Source organism: Staurois parvus, unplaced genomic scaffold (assembly GCF_062004578.1).
Source record: "Staurois parvus isolate SC_StPar_1 unplaced genomic scaffold, SC_StPar_1.0 ptg000520l, whole genome shotgun sequence".
In the NCBI taxonomy this organism is placed as follows: domain Eukaryota; kingdom Metazoa; phylum Chordata; class Amphibia; order Anura; family Ranidae; genus Staurois; species Staurois parvus.
This window is the reverse complement of record NW_028318316.1, coordinates 584,462-598,367: the sequence shown is the minus strand read 5'-3', so window position 1 is coordinate 598,367 and position 13,906 is coordinate 584,462. Positions and strand designations below refer to the sequence as shown.

The window sequence follows — 13,906 nt, the reverse complement described above, 5'->3', positions numbered from 1 at the left end:
TGGTGTGCTCCAGTAATACAGAGCTACAGTTGGAGCAAGATTTTTAAGTAGCTTCTTTCTTGAAAAAGACATAATTCAGTACCTTTCACAAGACAAGTATCTTTTGTGTTCTCCAGTTTTAGTAAATCAACCCTATAGTGTCTTTCTGAAATATGCTTTCCAACAAAAATGTACTAAGCAGGGGCGGACTGACAACTCATGAGGCCCCCGGGCAATTGGGGTTCATGGGGCCCCTGTGTCCATTCCCAAACTCAAAAAAGCCTATGAAAAAGGTACCAGGGGCATCTCATGGGGCCCCCTACTGACCTCGGACCCTTGGGCAGTACCCAAGTTTCCAAATGGTCAGTCCGCCCCTGGTACTAAGTTGCATATGTATCCAATGTACTGTATATAGCTACATGTGATGCATGCTATTCTGTTTTATGAGTTTGCATCTGTGTTCTGTGTTTTAGCATGCTCTTCATTATTTACTTATGTATCCATAAGTGAAGGGTGTTGTAGCCTTTGTGGCTGAATTCTGAAAGCTAAAGAAAGAAGGTGAAAGTGTTGCCCACAGAAACCAATCAGATTACACGTTTCATTCTCCAAGCGCAAAACAGAAAAGGGAAGTTGAAACCTAACTGGGCATAAGCCCGTTAACTTTGTACAGTCTGTGAGCACTTATGACAATCTAGGTATATACAAACTCAATGGAAAATGAGCAATACCGAAAGCTCACCTATGCTAGCCTAGACGATTTTGTTCAAATTTTAGGCATTGCTCTGCTGACCTTGTAAAAAACAAATTCCTAACACAATGAAAATATGCACTCCAAGCATCTGTGAATAAGCTCACATGCTTTTTGCTGTATGCATGAGCTCACTACGCCTCATCCTCTTGTTAAACAAGGGGTCACTGACCGCAGTAGTAAATTAACAGAATCTTCTCACGGACACAGGAAGAAAAACTCAAAGGAGCCTAAAAGCCCAAAAAATACATGTTATATAGAATACTTTACATTTTTTACCTGCACTGTCTTGTGCATGTGTGAATAGCCTACAAAATACAACATGTAAATGATTGCTGTGGCATTTCCCCAACCTTTACCTTTCTGAATAAATAAAATGTTGCATTTAGTCTTCATCTACTGTATATATGCTAGTGAAAAGTGGGACTTTTGGTAATCATTTCTCAAAAGCTCAGTTAAGAAACTTTTAGCTTTTAGTTGTACATAAACAGCTCCTGGATGATTGATCTCTAACATTTTTAGCCCTCATGCACACTTGACGTTTTGATAACGCTGGTAAAGTTAGCTGTGTAAAGTCACATTAAAAATGTGAGTTTTTCAGCTTTCTTTAGCGTATTTGCATTAGCGGTTAACAGCGTTTTGCCGCAATTAGCGGTGTTTTTCCGCATTTGCGGATTTAGCACTTTTTTGGTCAAAAAAAGTCCAGACACTGGTGTGTGGCATTTTACCAAATTTTCAGCGTTAGAACATTTTTACAGCTAAAAAACTCCTCTAGAAACCCACTAGTCCTAGCCAAAAAACGTTGATTACAGTCTATGTGTGCATGGATACATAGGAGAACATGCTGGGGAGTTTACTGGCTGTAGAAAAAAACGTCAAAAGCCAAAAACAGCCGCTGTAAAAACGTCCAGTGTGCATGAGGACTTAGTGCTGAGACACACATGTGCAGTGCGCAGGGGCGGACTGACAACTCATGGGGCCCCCGGGTAATAGGGGATCATGGGGACCCTGTGTCCTTGCTCAAAAAAGCCTATGAAAAAGGTACCAGGGGCATCTCATGGGGGCCCCTACTGACCCCAGGCCTTTGGGCAGTGCCCGAGTTTTCAAATGGTCAGTCCGCCCCTGGCAGTGCGGATTGAAGCTCGGGTTTAACAGCTAATTGATACAGTAGCTGTTCAGTAATTCAGGTCAGGTTTACATCAGGTTCAGGACAGGATCAGCTCAGGATTTTATCCTGCTCACACGTCAGTGCCCGTTCACATACACGCGGATTGGACGCGGTTTGAACCACATCCAATCCGCATGACATGTGAAATAACATTGCTTCTTATGGTGCCTGTTCGCATATTGCCGGTGCGCTAGCGGTGCGGATTCAGTGCAATTTTAAAAAGAGTCATGTACAATTTCTGAGCAGTGCGGTCCAAGTCAGGTGCGGATTACAGGCTATTGACTTCTATGGGAACCGTTTCTAAACTGCATATGTGTGAACAAGTAAAACATTCCTGAGCTAATCCTGTCCTGAACCTGATTTAAACCTGCGAACAACTACTGTATCAATTAGCTGTGAAACCTGTTCAATCCGCACCGCACATGTGTGACTCAGCACTAAAAAGGTTGTCAGAGATCAGTCATCGGTGTGCACGTGTGAATCAGCTCTCAGGTTTAAAAACGGTTCCCATAGAAGTCAATAGCCTGTAATCCGCACCTGAACCGGACCGCACTGCTCAGAAATCGTACATGACTCTTTTTTTAAACCCCACTGAATCGACACTGGATCTGCACCGGCATATGTGAACAGGCACCAAAGGAAGCATTATTATGTCACGTCATGCGGATTGGATTCGGGCACTTCGTCCACTCACGTATGATACAAGTAAATTACATAGATGCCTTGCAAGAATATTATAAACATATTATTTTTTATTTGTCTACCCAAAACTAAAGCTTTAATTTTTTGGTGATGCTGAGCTCTTTTTCTGTAAACATGTTGCAGGGCTGTCTTTCAGATCCTTTTGATTTTAATACGTTCTGAATCACTAACCTTGGTTTATGTCTTTGCTCAAGTTTTTGTAATTCAGTGCCCCATTTCCTCTGTCTTTTGGATTCCTTGAAAAGTAAGCAGTTATTCATGTTCTCTCTACTGTATCTAATGAAGATTTATTTTTATCAAATGGAGATTTTTCACCTAGTGGCTTTTTTAAGAATTCTGACTCTTTAAAGGCCTTGCTTTACTGGTTATATACAGCTCTGTGTCAGAGAAATATGAGCTGTCATAGCCAAATGATTACTGTGCTTTTTTGCCATACCTACAGTATTACTCATGCACATAGTTTGGGGATTTCTTTGTGATTGAATGAAATTCCATTTGTGAGTATGTGAGCACACATGTATATATCATCTCAGATGAAAAGATGTGGAGGAAAATAGGACTCCAGGACACGTTTAGCAAGTAAAGAGACCTGCAGAGAACATTTACTTCCAAGATTTTCAGCATTAGTTGATCCTCCTGAATGCAGTCCTACTTGGACTCTTCACAAAAGCTGATTCAAATGCCTTAGAATGTTAAAGGTGGGAAGTAGACAGACACCATGAATCTGAAAAAGATTACAATAGGTAAAAAAACGAAATATGAAGAATTTAAAAATAGGTATGTTGTGTTAAAGTGGTAGTAAAGTCTCGTTCATAAAAGAAGAAAATGGGCTTCCCTTCAGGTTTAAGTCATAATGTACTAGTATGTACTGCTCACTAGTACACTATGCCAGACTTACCTACAAATGGAGCCCTCCAGCGCTGAGCTGTCACGGCTCTCTCCCTGGTCTATGGTGCTTCAATATTTTCCCAGTCTTCCTTCTGGGTTGCGTATCTTCTGACGCTTGAATGGCCGGGCTGTGGTGACGTCACTCCCGCACATGCACACAAGGAATCACATCGCTGTGGCATGCATGCAGAGCGGGCCTTAAATATGGTCTGAACTGTGCATGTGAGGCTCAGATCACATTATCCACTGACAGGTGGGGGGACTTTTATGACAGAAGAGACCTCTAGGGTCTCTTTTGTTAAAACAAACCCTTCCTATCAGCAAATTTGTACTTCTTGACTACCACTTTAAATACAGTACATGAAATGTATAAAGATAGGCACAGACCGATTTCACAAAAGTTTCTCGCTTGTGTGCTAAAAGTGGTGCAGCCTGCACCAAATTCATGTACTTGGTGCACGTTTTGCCACTTTTAGAACGTATGCAGGACACTTTTGCAAAATCTGCATATACACTCCAAAATAAAGTTAGTCTTTATTAACTCTACTTTTGTAAGATATGAACTGTCAGTATTTTATCTTGAATTTGGCACTGGTGATACACCGCAATGTAGTAGTGGAGCTGATTAGAACTAGCTGAATGTGGTGCACACGTTGCTCTCAGAACCAAAACTGTTGCAGATATTTTTTGAATGTAGCACATAAACAAGTGTGATTAATGCCAGAAAAGTGGTGCAGCAGCTTTATTTGAATTCCCCCTTTTTAGTTCTAAACTCCCTTATAATTGGTACTTAATGTCTCTCCCAAGTCTTTATTAGGGAATTTATCAGTCACAGAATAAGAATTTTGTACCTGCCTTAGGCAGGCCATAGCTTATACACTACATACCAAAGGGTTGAACAAAAAAAAAATGTACAGATTCCCCCATCAACACACTTGGTGCTGATGGGGCAATCCTTCCAGCAGAACTATAGTGTTGCTGTCTATAGCTAGAGGTGCTGATTGTTCAGGAAAACCCCAACAGGCTGATTGTACACAAGTTGATCAATAGAGCAGAGTCCCAAGAAGGGATCAGAAGTAAATAAAGCTTTCCATTTAGGGCTCATGTACACTGCAGCTGATGTTCAGGAGCTGTTCAGCGTTTTTTCAGCAGTCCCTGAACTCTCCCTAATGTTTTTCTATGTGTCCATGTACACATAGTCATTTACAGTCATTTACAGGAAGTTTAGTTTACAGTCCTCTTTTTGAACGCACCAAACTTGCGTTTAGGAGTAGATTTTACCAGCGTTTCATACGCCAAATGCTTGTAAATGCATGTAAACGCGGTTAACCGTGTTTAGAAGCGTTTTTTAACTGTTCCATGTCTGAAATAGTTAATTTTTTACTATTTTTCAGTGCATTCTGGGCATTTGGGAAGGTTTACTTTTAAAAACACTTCTAAACGCAAACGCACATAAACGCGGTATGCAAACACGGCTAAACTGACGTTTTAACCTACATTTTCCAGCAGTCAGTTTCCATCATTTAGAAGAGTTTTCCAAACGTCCTGTGTACATGAACCCTTAGTCCTGGTTCACACTGATGCGGTGCAAAATTTGCAGCGTTTTCAGTGTGAATTCCGCACTGCATCAGAATCTCACACCGTTCATGTGAACCGCTGCGGGTGTGGATGCTAAGTTAACAACACCCCGAAAGCGGTTCGCAAAACGCAGCACGATATGCAGAACTGGATTGCATAGGTGTGAATACCCATGCAATCTGATTCTAGTGCGGACCCAAAAAAGGGTCCTGCACCTTCTTGGTGCGAGTGCGGTGCGATTGGAGCCATATAAAATGTATGGCTCCAATTGCACTGCACACAAATGTGATTTGCACAGAAATGTGGTGCGGTTCCTGTGCAAATCACATGCGATATACCGCACCGCATATATGTGAACCCAGGTTAAAACTGTAAATGCCTTTTACGCTGGGTTCACGCTAGCCCACATGAATAGCACCTGTTCCCACACCCACAATCACCCTGTTCTTGCAAGACGCACGGGGCTGCCATTCATTCTGAACATTCATTCATTCCCCACACATTTCAGCCTGATCACGGGTGCAGTCAAAAAGACCTTACGGTTTCTCTGCGACCACATTTTTTAAAAAGGTGTATGCTCCTTTTTTGTGCTGGACATGCTGCACACCAACCCATTCAAATTAGTGGGCTTCTGTGCCCGAGTAAACATGGGCCGCACGGCCCACACTAGAATGAACTAGGCATAAAGGACATCTTTGACAACCAGTAATGTATCTGTCTAATACAGATTTGAATGTTGTCAATTACAAAATTATTGCATCACCTACAATAAAACCATTATGGTAATCATGAGGTGGTCCACAAGCCATCCCTTTAAAAAAACTCCACTTTTATGAAAAAAAAACTGTCAAAAATGCTATTTTTTTCTGCAACTGCTGTTTTTGTACATTGTATACATATCATCCCCAGCCAGCTATCTGGGATCTGCCTGAGATACTTACCAAACCTCTTCATAGCTAATTGGATACAGGTGATATTAATTTTCCCCTGACAATGTTGAGATTGCTCAATGATGATAATGAAGACATATCCTACCATTTAAGTGTAATTATAAAAGGGATAGTAGGGCTATCATCATTTTCTTTAGAAAATAGAAAGATAGGACTTTGCAGGTTTGCAAAAATTTGTGCAATGCATTCAGTTCACCTAGAACAGGGGTAGGCAACCTTAAAGAGGTGAAGATCTACCGGAACAACATGGGAGAAGTCAAAGATCACCGAGCAGTGTCGCCTCCTCACACCTGATCAAAACCTCTGATTGCTGTACTACCATGTCACAATTGTGTGCATTACACGGCAATCATGGGATTAAATTAGGTGGTGAGGAGGCGACATATCACATAACACACTTGGATTGCTTTTCAGAGGAGCAGCAGTACCTGCTTCACTTGTGAACGAACCCTTGGTTGCATGCAGCAGCAGCACCCTTAGGGCTCCTTCACATGTACAGTTGGGGGGTAGTAAAACCCAGTAGTTGCTGTCGTGGTTTTACAACCCCCAGTTCATACCCCCTTTAGCTGCTGAGGCAGCGGCCAAAGGTGTACACATTCCACAGCAGGAATTAACCCCCTGTTGCTTTTGGTGGTTGCTACCACTTGCCATTTGCGACCCATTCAAGTAAGTGGCGCTACTCTGCAAGCACCCTACAACTGCAAAGGGTTAAAGCAGGTGGTGAGAAAGCAACACAGCACTTCCTGCTTTAACCCCTTCTTTGCTGTACTGCACAAGGTTGCAGGGTACTTGCAGAGCGGTCTTATTCACTTGAATGGGTCATACTTGACAGGTGCTACACCCACCAACCATAAAAAGGCGTATAACTCCTGCTGCGACGGCAGCTAAAGGGGGTGCGGTTGGGGCAGGGTTAGTAAAAATAGGCCTTAACTATGGGGTTATACCACCCCCCAAACTGCAAATGCAAATGAACCCTTACTGTTATGAGCCCCCTCTAAGGCTGCTTTCACACTAATGTGCTGCGGTTTACCAGCACCACGGGTGCAGTGCAGTGCATTTGTGACTTTCCTGGGTTAGCTGCACTTTGCTATAGACCTCTGCAGGTATGGTGCACTTTCTGAAAGCAGAACAAAACTCCTGCATTCAGTGTATTGCTTCACACTGACCTGAAGATATCTTCATTCCTGCTGCTGGCACCACTTTGGAGACCACTAGCTGGGATAAGAGGTGGAGGGCAGTTGGTATAACTCCGCATGGGACAAGGACCAGCAATACAGAGGAGGCATCGACTTATAGTATGTGGCTTTTGCTCCCTACTACAGCTCCAACTTTACAAGTAGTCCCTCTGCATTGCGCTCTATTTGATGCTGTGCGATGGCGGTTCAGCAAGCCCAGGCCGTGATCTACCAGTCACCTGGCCACGATCGACTGGTTGCAGACCCTTGACCTAGAAGGTTTTTTTTCCTCAAGAAAACATTAAAGTATTGGCACAGTTAGCTCTGGTTCACACTGCATCAACTTTGAAATTGTGCGACTTCATTTGAAGTCGCACAATTTCAAAGTTGGATGGCAGTGCGACTTCGGGTGTGACTTTATAGACATCTGTGCGACTTGATGCACAGATGTCTATGCAAGTTGCACCCCAAATTGGGAAAAGTAGTGCAGTAACTAATTTTCTAATTGGTGCAACTCCGATGAAGTCAGAGTGGCACTGATTAGAACAGTTCCATTGCCGATCATTGCATGCGATTTGCATCAGTGTGAACCAGGGCATAATCCATTATGTAATTATCCTGTAGTTCCATTTTCTTCTAGGTGCACTACACATCATACAATATGTATATACAGATTAAAAAAACTAGATGTTTAATATTAATTGGGCATACACATTGGACATGATTTATCTAAAGCATCTTACCAGAAAAATAAAATTACCCAAAAGCTCTCCTTACAAACAAGAGAAAAAATACTTCTCTCTCCTGCTGCCTTCGCTGATGGACCCTGCTCTGCTGAAGAGAAGTCTTCTTCTGAGGTTGGCTAAGAAACTGGCAATAACGGGGGTTGTTTATTTTCTGGTCCTCTTCAGAGCTTAGTTGTTTCTCCTGCCAACCTCCATGCCACTACAGGAAACAGTGGCTAAATGGAGGTCGGTGGGAGAAACCACTGAAAACATGATCCCAGAACCTAACTGATTGTACAATGATTTCTCAATGCATGTGTTGCAGTTCTAAATTCAAAATAATACTGCGTGTGTGCCTTTTGTTCTGATAAGGTGCCTTGTGGAAATCATGTGTCAACCTTTTTTTCTGAAAATGAAAAAAAAATATTTGACATGGATCACAATTTCACATTATGAAATAAAATTGGCACACACAAAGCAAAGCTGCAGGTCAGAACACCCATCTGCTGTGCAGTTGAAACAGAAAATTAAATGAACATACAGGTATTTTTAAATGGAAGCTTTGGAAAATAGAGTATAGCAGACATATTTTAATTATCCCTGCACAACATGCATTATGGCTTTTTTTTTATTGTTAGTGTGTTTTTTTTACTTTTAGTGCTTTTTACAGAAACCTATATTGATATTCTTATGCACTACATTTGGTTTTGTTCATACGTGAAGTGCACATATAAATCCAAAACAGAGGTTAGGCTGATCTAAGAACTTATATTTGTTGCATTCCATTACTTAGCTATCATTTGTATGGACATTAAGCCTTGGTTCACATATATGCGACCGTGCGGGCCGCGTTTTGCGTGGGCAAGAGAGCCCAGTCATTTCAATGGATTACCGTGCCCGTGCCCATGACACGCAGGGAAGAAGTCCCTGCACTTCTTCTGAAAACGCAGCCTTGGTTCCCAGTACAGTTGCATTTTCCAATGTGGGCGGCGTGCCATTAGAATTAATGGCACCCGCCCGCGGGTCCGCACTTATCTGTGCAGGTGGTGCGGCTGCACGGATTTTCGTGTGGATCCGCAGCGGCACCACCCGCACAGATGTGGACCTAGCCTTACTGATATAGGCTGTAGCCGGTGCACACCTACTAGTGCAGATCATGAGTTCATGGTAAATAGTGTGAGAATACAATTTAGTGGTTCTTTCACAAAATGCATACTGCTATGTTTTTGCAAAAAGAATAGAAACAACAGCAATTGTCCTTTTATAAAGTAGCTCTATAATATAGACATACGTTTTATTTTCATGATAAAATTAGCACACTTACAAACATATGTTTTACAGTATAGAGTTTTTGCAGATTCATATTCCCTTAAAACATATATCCAGTGTAGCCTTTTATTCTTTGTGAGTTATTTATCATTTACATGATGTAATACTGCAGTTCATTACCGGCATACTTTGCTATTGTATGTGAGTCATTCCAGCCAGTTTCATCTTTCATGAATACACTGCTGAGTTAATCCAGGAATTTCCCCTTTTTTCAACTTGATCACTTTGACCCTGCAAGTCTGAGGCCCACAGATGTCTCCAGGAGAGTAAATTTGGCAGCCATAAATTTGGCAGCCACATTCAAATCCCTGCTTGTTCCGTCAGGACATAGACCACCTTTTTTTACTCAAGCTGTGCCAAACTGCATGGCTAAAGACATGCTTGGCTTGGTTAGTGTTTTCATTTACTGCCCATGTGAATGAGTGCTCATGTCAAGATTACTTTTCTTCATTCTATGACAGCCCAGTTTTAAAATTACAACCGTTTTGGTAAATTAATATAATAATTCATGTAATAATTTACTATTGCAGTTTGCATATCACCCAATTTCTTATCACATAAAGTGTTTAACCTTCTGCCTATACAGCTGTCTGCATGTAGATTGGACATTGGCAAAGCCCAGGATAACCCCTTAACCTTAGCACTTGCCCTGTCTCTGAAGACTCATTCAGTGAGTAGATTGGTTGGGTCATGCACTAGGAGATACCTCAGTTCTTAAGGTCACTTGCCACCTTTAATACCTGTGCCCATCGATTTTGCTGCAGAAGGGGTTAACTTTGGAATCAAGTACTGACTTAATCCGCCAAAGCTCATGGCCACTATTCAGTGCTCCTACTCCTTGACCTCTCTGCGGCCTTCGACACAGTCGACCACCCCCTCCTCCTCAAAAAACTACACTCCCTCGGCCTCAGAGATTCTGCTCTCTCCTGGCTCTCATCCTACCTGTCACAACGCTCTTTCAGCGTTACCTATAATGCTACCACCTCCCCCTCACTCCCCCTCTCTGTTGGGGTCCCTCAAGGCTCTGTCCTCGGGCCCCTTCTCTTCTCCATCTACACTCCTCCCTTGGCCAACTCATACACTCTCACGGCTTCAACTACCACCTATATGCCGACGACACACAAATCTATCTCTCAACCCCCCACCTCACCCCCTCAGTCTCTGCCCGAATCACACACCTACTGAGCGACATATCTGACTGGATGTCGCTCCACTTCCTTAAACTGAACCTCTCCAAGACCGAGTTTCTTGTCTTCCCCCCAGCCCGGACACCACCCACCATTGACTTCTCCATCATGTCCAACAACGCCACCATCAAACCCGCCCCGCAGGCCAGAGTACTTGGTGTCATTCTGGACTCCAACCTATCCTTCCAGCCCCAAGTCCAATCTTTAACAAGCTCATGCAGACTCCACCTCCGCAACATCGCCAAAATACGCACGTTCCTAACCCCAGAAACCACTAAACAGCTCATCCACTCCCTCATCATATCACGACTCGACTACTGCAACTCCCTCCTTACTGGCCTGCCTCGCCGCTGGCTATCCCCACTTCAGTCGATCCTGAATACGGCAGCCAGACTCATTCACCTTTCCAACCGCTCCATCTCCGCCACCCCCCTCTGCCAATCCCTCCACTGGCTTCCGATTGCGCAACGGATCAAATTCAAAATCATAACACTGACGTACAAAGCCGTCCACCACACTGCCCCAAACTACACCACTGACCTAATATCCAAGTACCACCCAGCACGCACACTCCGCTCCTCACAAGACCTCCTTCTCTCTAGTTCCCTGGTCTCCTCCTCCAGGACTTCTCCAGGGTGTCACCCATCCTCTGGAACTCCCTGCCCCAACCCATCAGATTATCACCTACTCTCCTCTCCTTTAGGCGCACCCTGAAAACCCATCTCTTCAGGGAAGCCTACCCCACCCCATGCTAACTTGCCGACCTCCTCCACTCTTCCTACCACTCCATCCCCCACAGCTATCTCCTCCTGTGCCACCATCCCCTCCCTCCTAGATTGTAAGCTCGAAAGAGCAGGGCCCTCGATCCCCTCATGTTTTGCATTGTATTGGTATTGTTCTGTCACATGTTCTGTCCCCCTTTGTAATGTACAGCGCTGAGCGAACTATCGGCGCTTTATAAATACTGTATAATAATAATAAATCCACTAAGTGAATTGTCAGATGCACGCTTCATTCTCTCTTTCCTGCTATGCAGCATCATTGAAGCATCTTCACACTGTTGTTCATGCTTGCTAAGAGCCTTTTAAAGGTTCAGTCTTCAATCTGTTTCTGATGCCTGCCTACAGTAATTTTGGCCTCCTCCAGCCATCTGATCCTCACCTGCTACCAGTTGGCTATTGCACAAGCACAAACATGCATGCATATTGTAACGGGGTTAGCTCGGCAGTGGGTGTGTGTGACCCCCTGGATGGGTGCACAACACAAAAAGACAGGCACAGCACAACAGTGAAGGTGAAAAAACAAAAAGGTGCAGTTTGTTTACAATATGTACAAAAAATGTCAAACCAAAAAGAAACATCAAATTAAATCCTGGCCAACTTGGCTGCTTACTGTACCAACAGCTTTCCCTAGCTACCCACTAGGTACAGCCTGATGCTATACCTAGTTGCTAGTAGTTGGAGGCTAGCCACACAGGCTTTTGTCTCCCTGCACACAGATAAGATGTTTGCTCCCCAGTCAGTTCAGGCATAGATCTGGTTCCAGGTTGGAGCAACTCCCTAAGCAAGCTGGGAAGTTTTATAATGGCCTCAATGAGCCCACTACCTTCAGCTGGGCTCATTACCTCAGTGCTGAAGGACTCAGCACTTCCCTCTAGTGGAACAAATCCCCATCGAGTCTGAACCTCGGACAAATGTATCGTCCATCCAGGATGCAACAACCAGGTGATTTCACCTGCCTACTGTCACAATATGTAAACGGTGATTGCAGTACACATGTGAGGTATCACCACAAGCTCTTGAAAGTGTCTTATATGATATATGCCTTTAGTTACCTACCATTGGAAGAGACAAGTTTGGAGGCCAGGTAGGAACAAAGGATTAGTAAACAATGGTGCCACTGGTACGTGAGGGGAACAGAGTGGCCACCTCCGACTAGAGATATCCCACAAACTCAAAGAGTGGGATAGTGTGGGGCTAAGATATGCCTTTACAGTGTTTTGGGGAAACCCACAAAATGAAATCAATTGGGAGAGGGGTGCAAGCTTGAGCCTCTATGGAAACCCAGTCTGGTTTATAATGAATGATGCTGGAATAATTGGGACACTTGGGCCGCTATGTAGTACTTCCTAATATCAGGCACCACCAATCCAACTAAGTCCTTAGTAGCCTAGAGTGTGCATTGGGTTAATCTACAACCCTCGGGATCCCAGATATAGGTAAATATCCTTGCCTTCACCGGTACATGGATAGGCAAAGTCCTGAAATAGTATAAAAGTTTGGGTAGTGCTGTCATTTTAACTGAGACAGTTCTACCCATCCAGGACAATGATGCAGTGGACCATGTTTTCACCTCCTCCAATAGTTTTTAAAATAACCTGGTGTAGCTTACAAACTGAATTTTCTAAGCATGTAAACTTTAACTTGCACGTTAGCCATGTGTGGGAAATGGTGTCAAACATTTTTGCAAAATCACAGCCACTCCTTTGCTTATGCTTACTTCCTCATTTAGGAAAATCAGATTTGTTTGACAACTTTTCAATGCGGTCTTTTATTGATCTCTCAAGTATCAGTCTGTAGTTACTCAGTAAATACTTTGATATATTTTTAAATATAGGCACCTTATTGGCCTTGCACCAATCCAGTAACATAGTGGGTTTAAGCCATCTGGTCCAGGTGCTTTATTCACCTTTATGTTGTCCATTATTGTAGATAGATAGATAGCTGGACATTGGTAGTGAATGTATACGCTTAGGAAAAAGTTATATAAAAAAGGGTAAACTGATTTTTAACAGAAATAAAAATATGGCTCAGTAAATATATGCCAGACAGGGCTTTTATCAAAATCGTCATATAAGCCCAGTCAGCATCATTCCTGATTCTGAAGTTCAGGAGTTAACTCTGCCATTCCAAGATAAGAAAAACTCTGAATGCCCACTATATATATTTCTATTATAAGCAAATTAGATCATACACGATGAAGCAATTAAGGTGTCACTGTGTTGTCTCAACCACTCATAAGCACTCTAATTTGCAGCATCCAATGGAAGTAATATGAATGGCTACCAAGTGGTTCTTTGGTGCTTTTCACACAGTTAAGAAACATTTAAGTGCAGTTTTCATTTATATAATATGAATTGCACTTTCTTTCATGGACACTTGTTTCATATTTTTTTTAGAAAGAGTTTTACATTGACCAAGGCCAATAACATTTTTTTCATCTTTATGACTTTAGTCCTTCTCTAAAATGCAACACATTGAAGCTGTCTGACATAGTACTGCCAAATGTATTGACTAGAAACTGGCAGACTATAGCTCCTCTTCATAAATTGGACTAAAATTGTAACGTACACGATGCAAATACAAATAATTATATTATAATGTATACTGCTTCTAAAGAATTGGTTCTCATGGCCACATAATATTTAGTATACATGTTTGTATTGTTTAGTCCTTAACATAAGAGCCATGCACCCCA

General features: G+C 42.8%; 1 protein-coding gene across 6 annotated transcripts in view; it reads left to right on the top strand.

The window, feature by feature from the left end:
- LTBP1 (latent transforming growth factor beta binding protein 1) overlaps positions 1–13,906 on the top strand; it is a 496,680-nt gene that overhangs the window by 358,632 nt on the left and 124,142 nt on the right. The gene's annotated exons all lie outside the window — the stretch shown is intronic.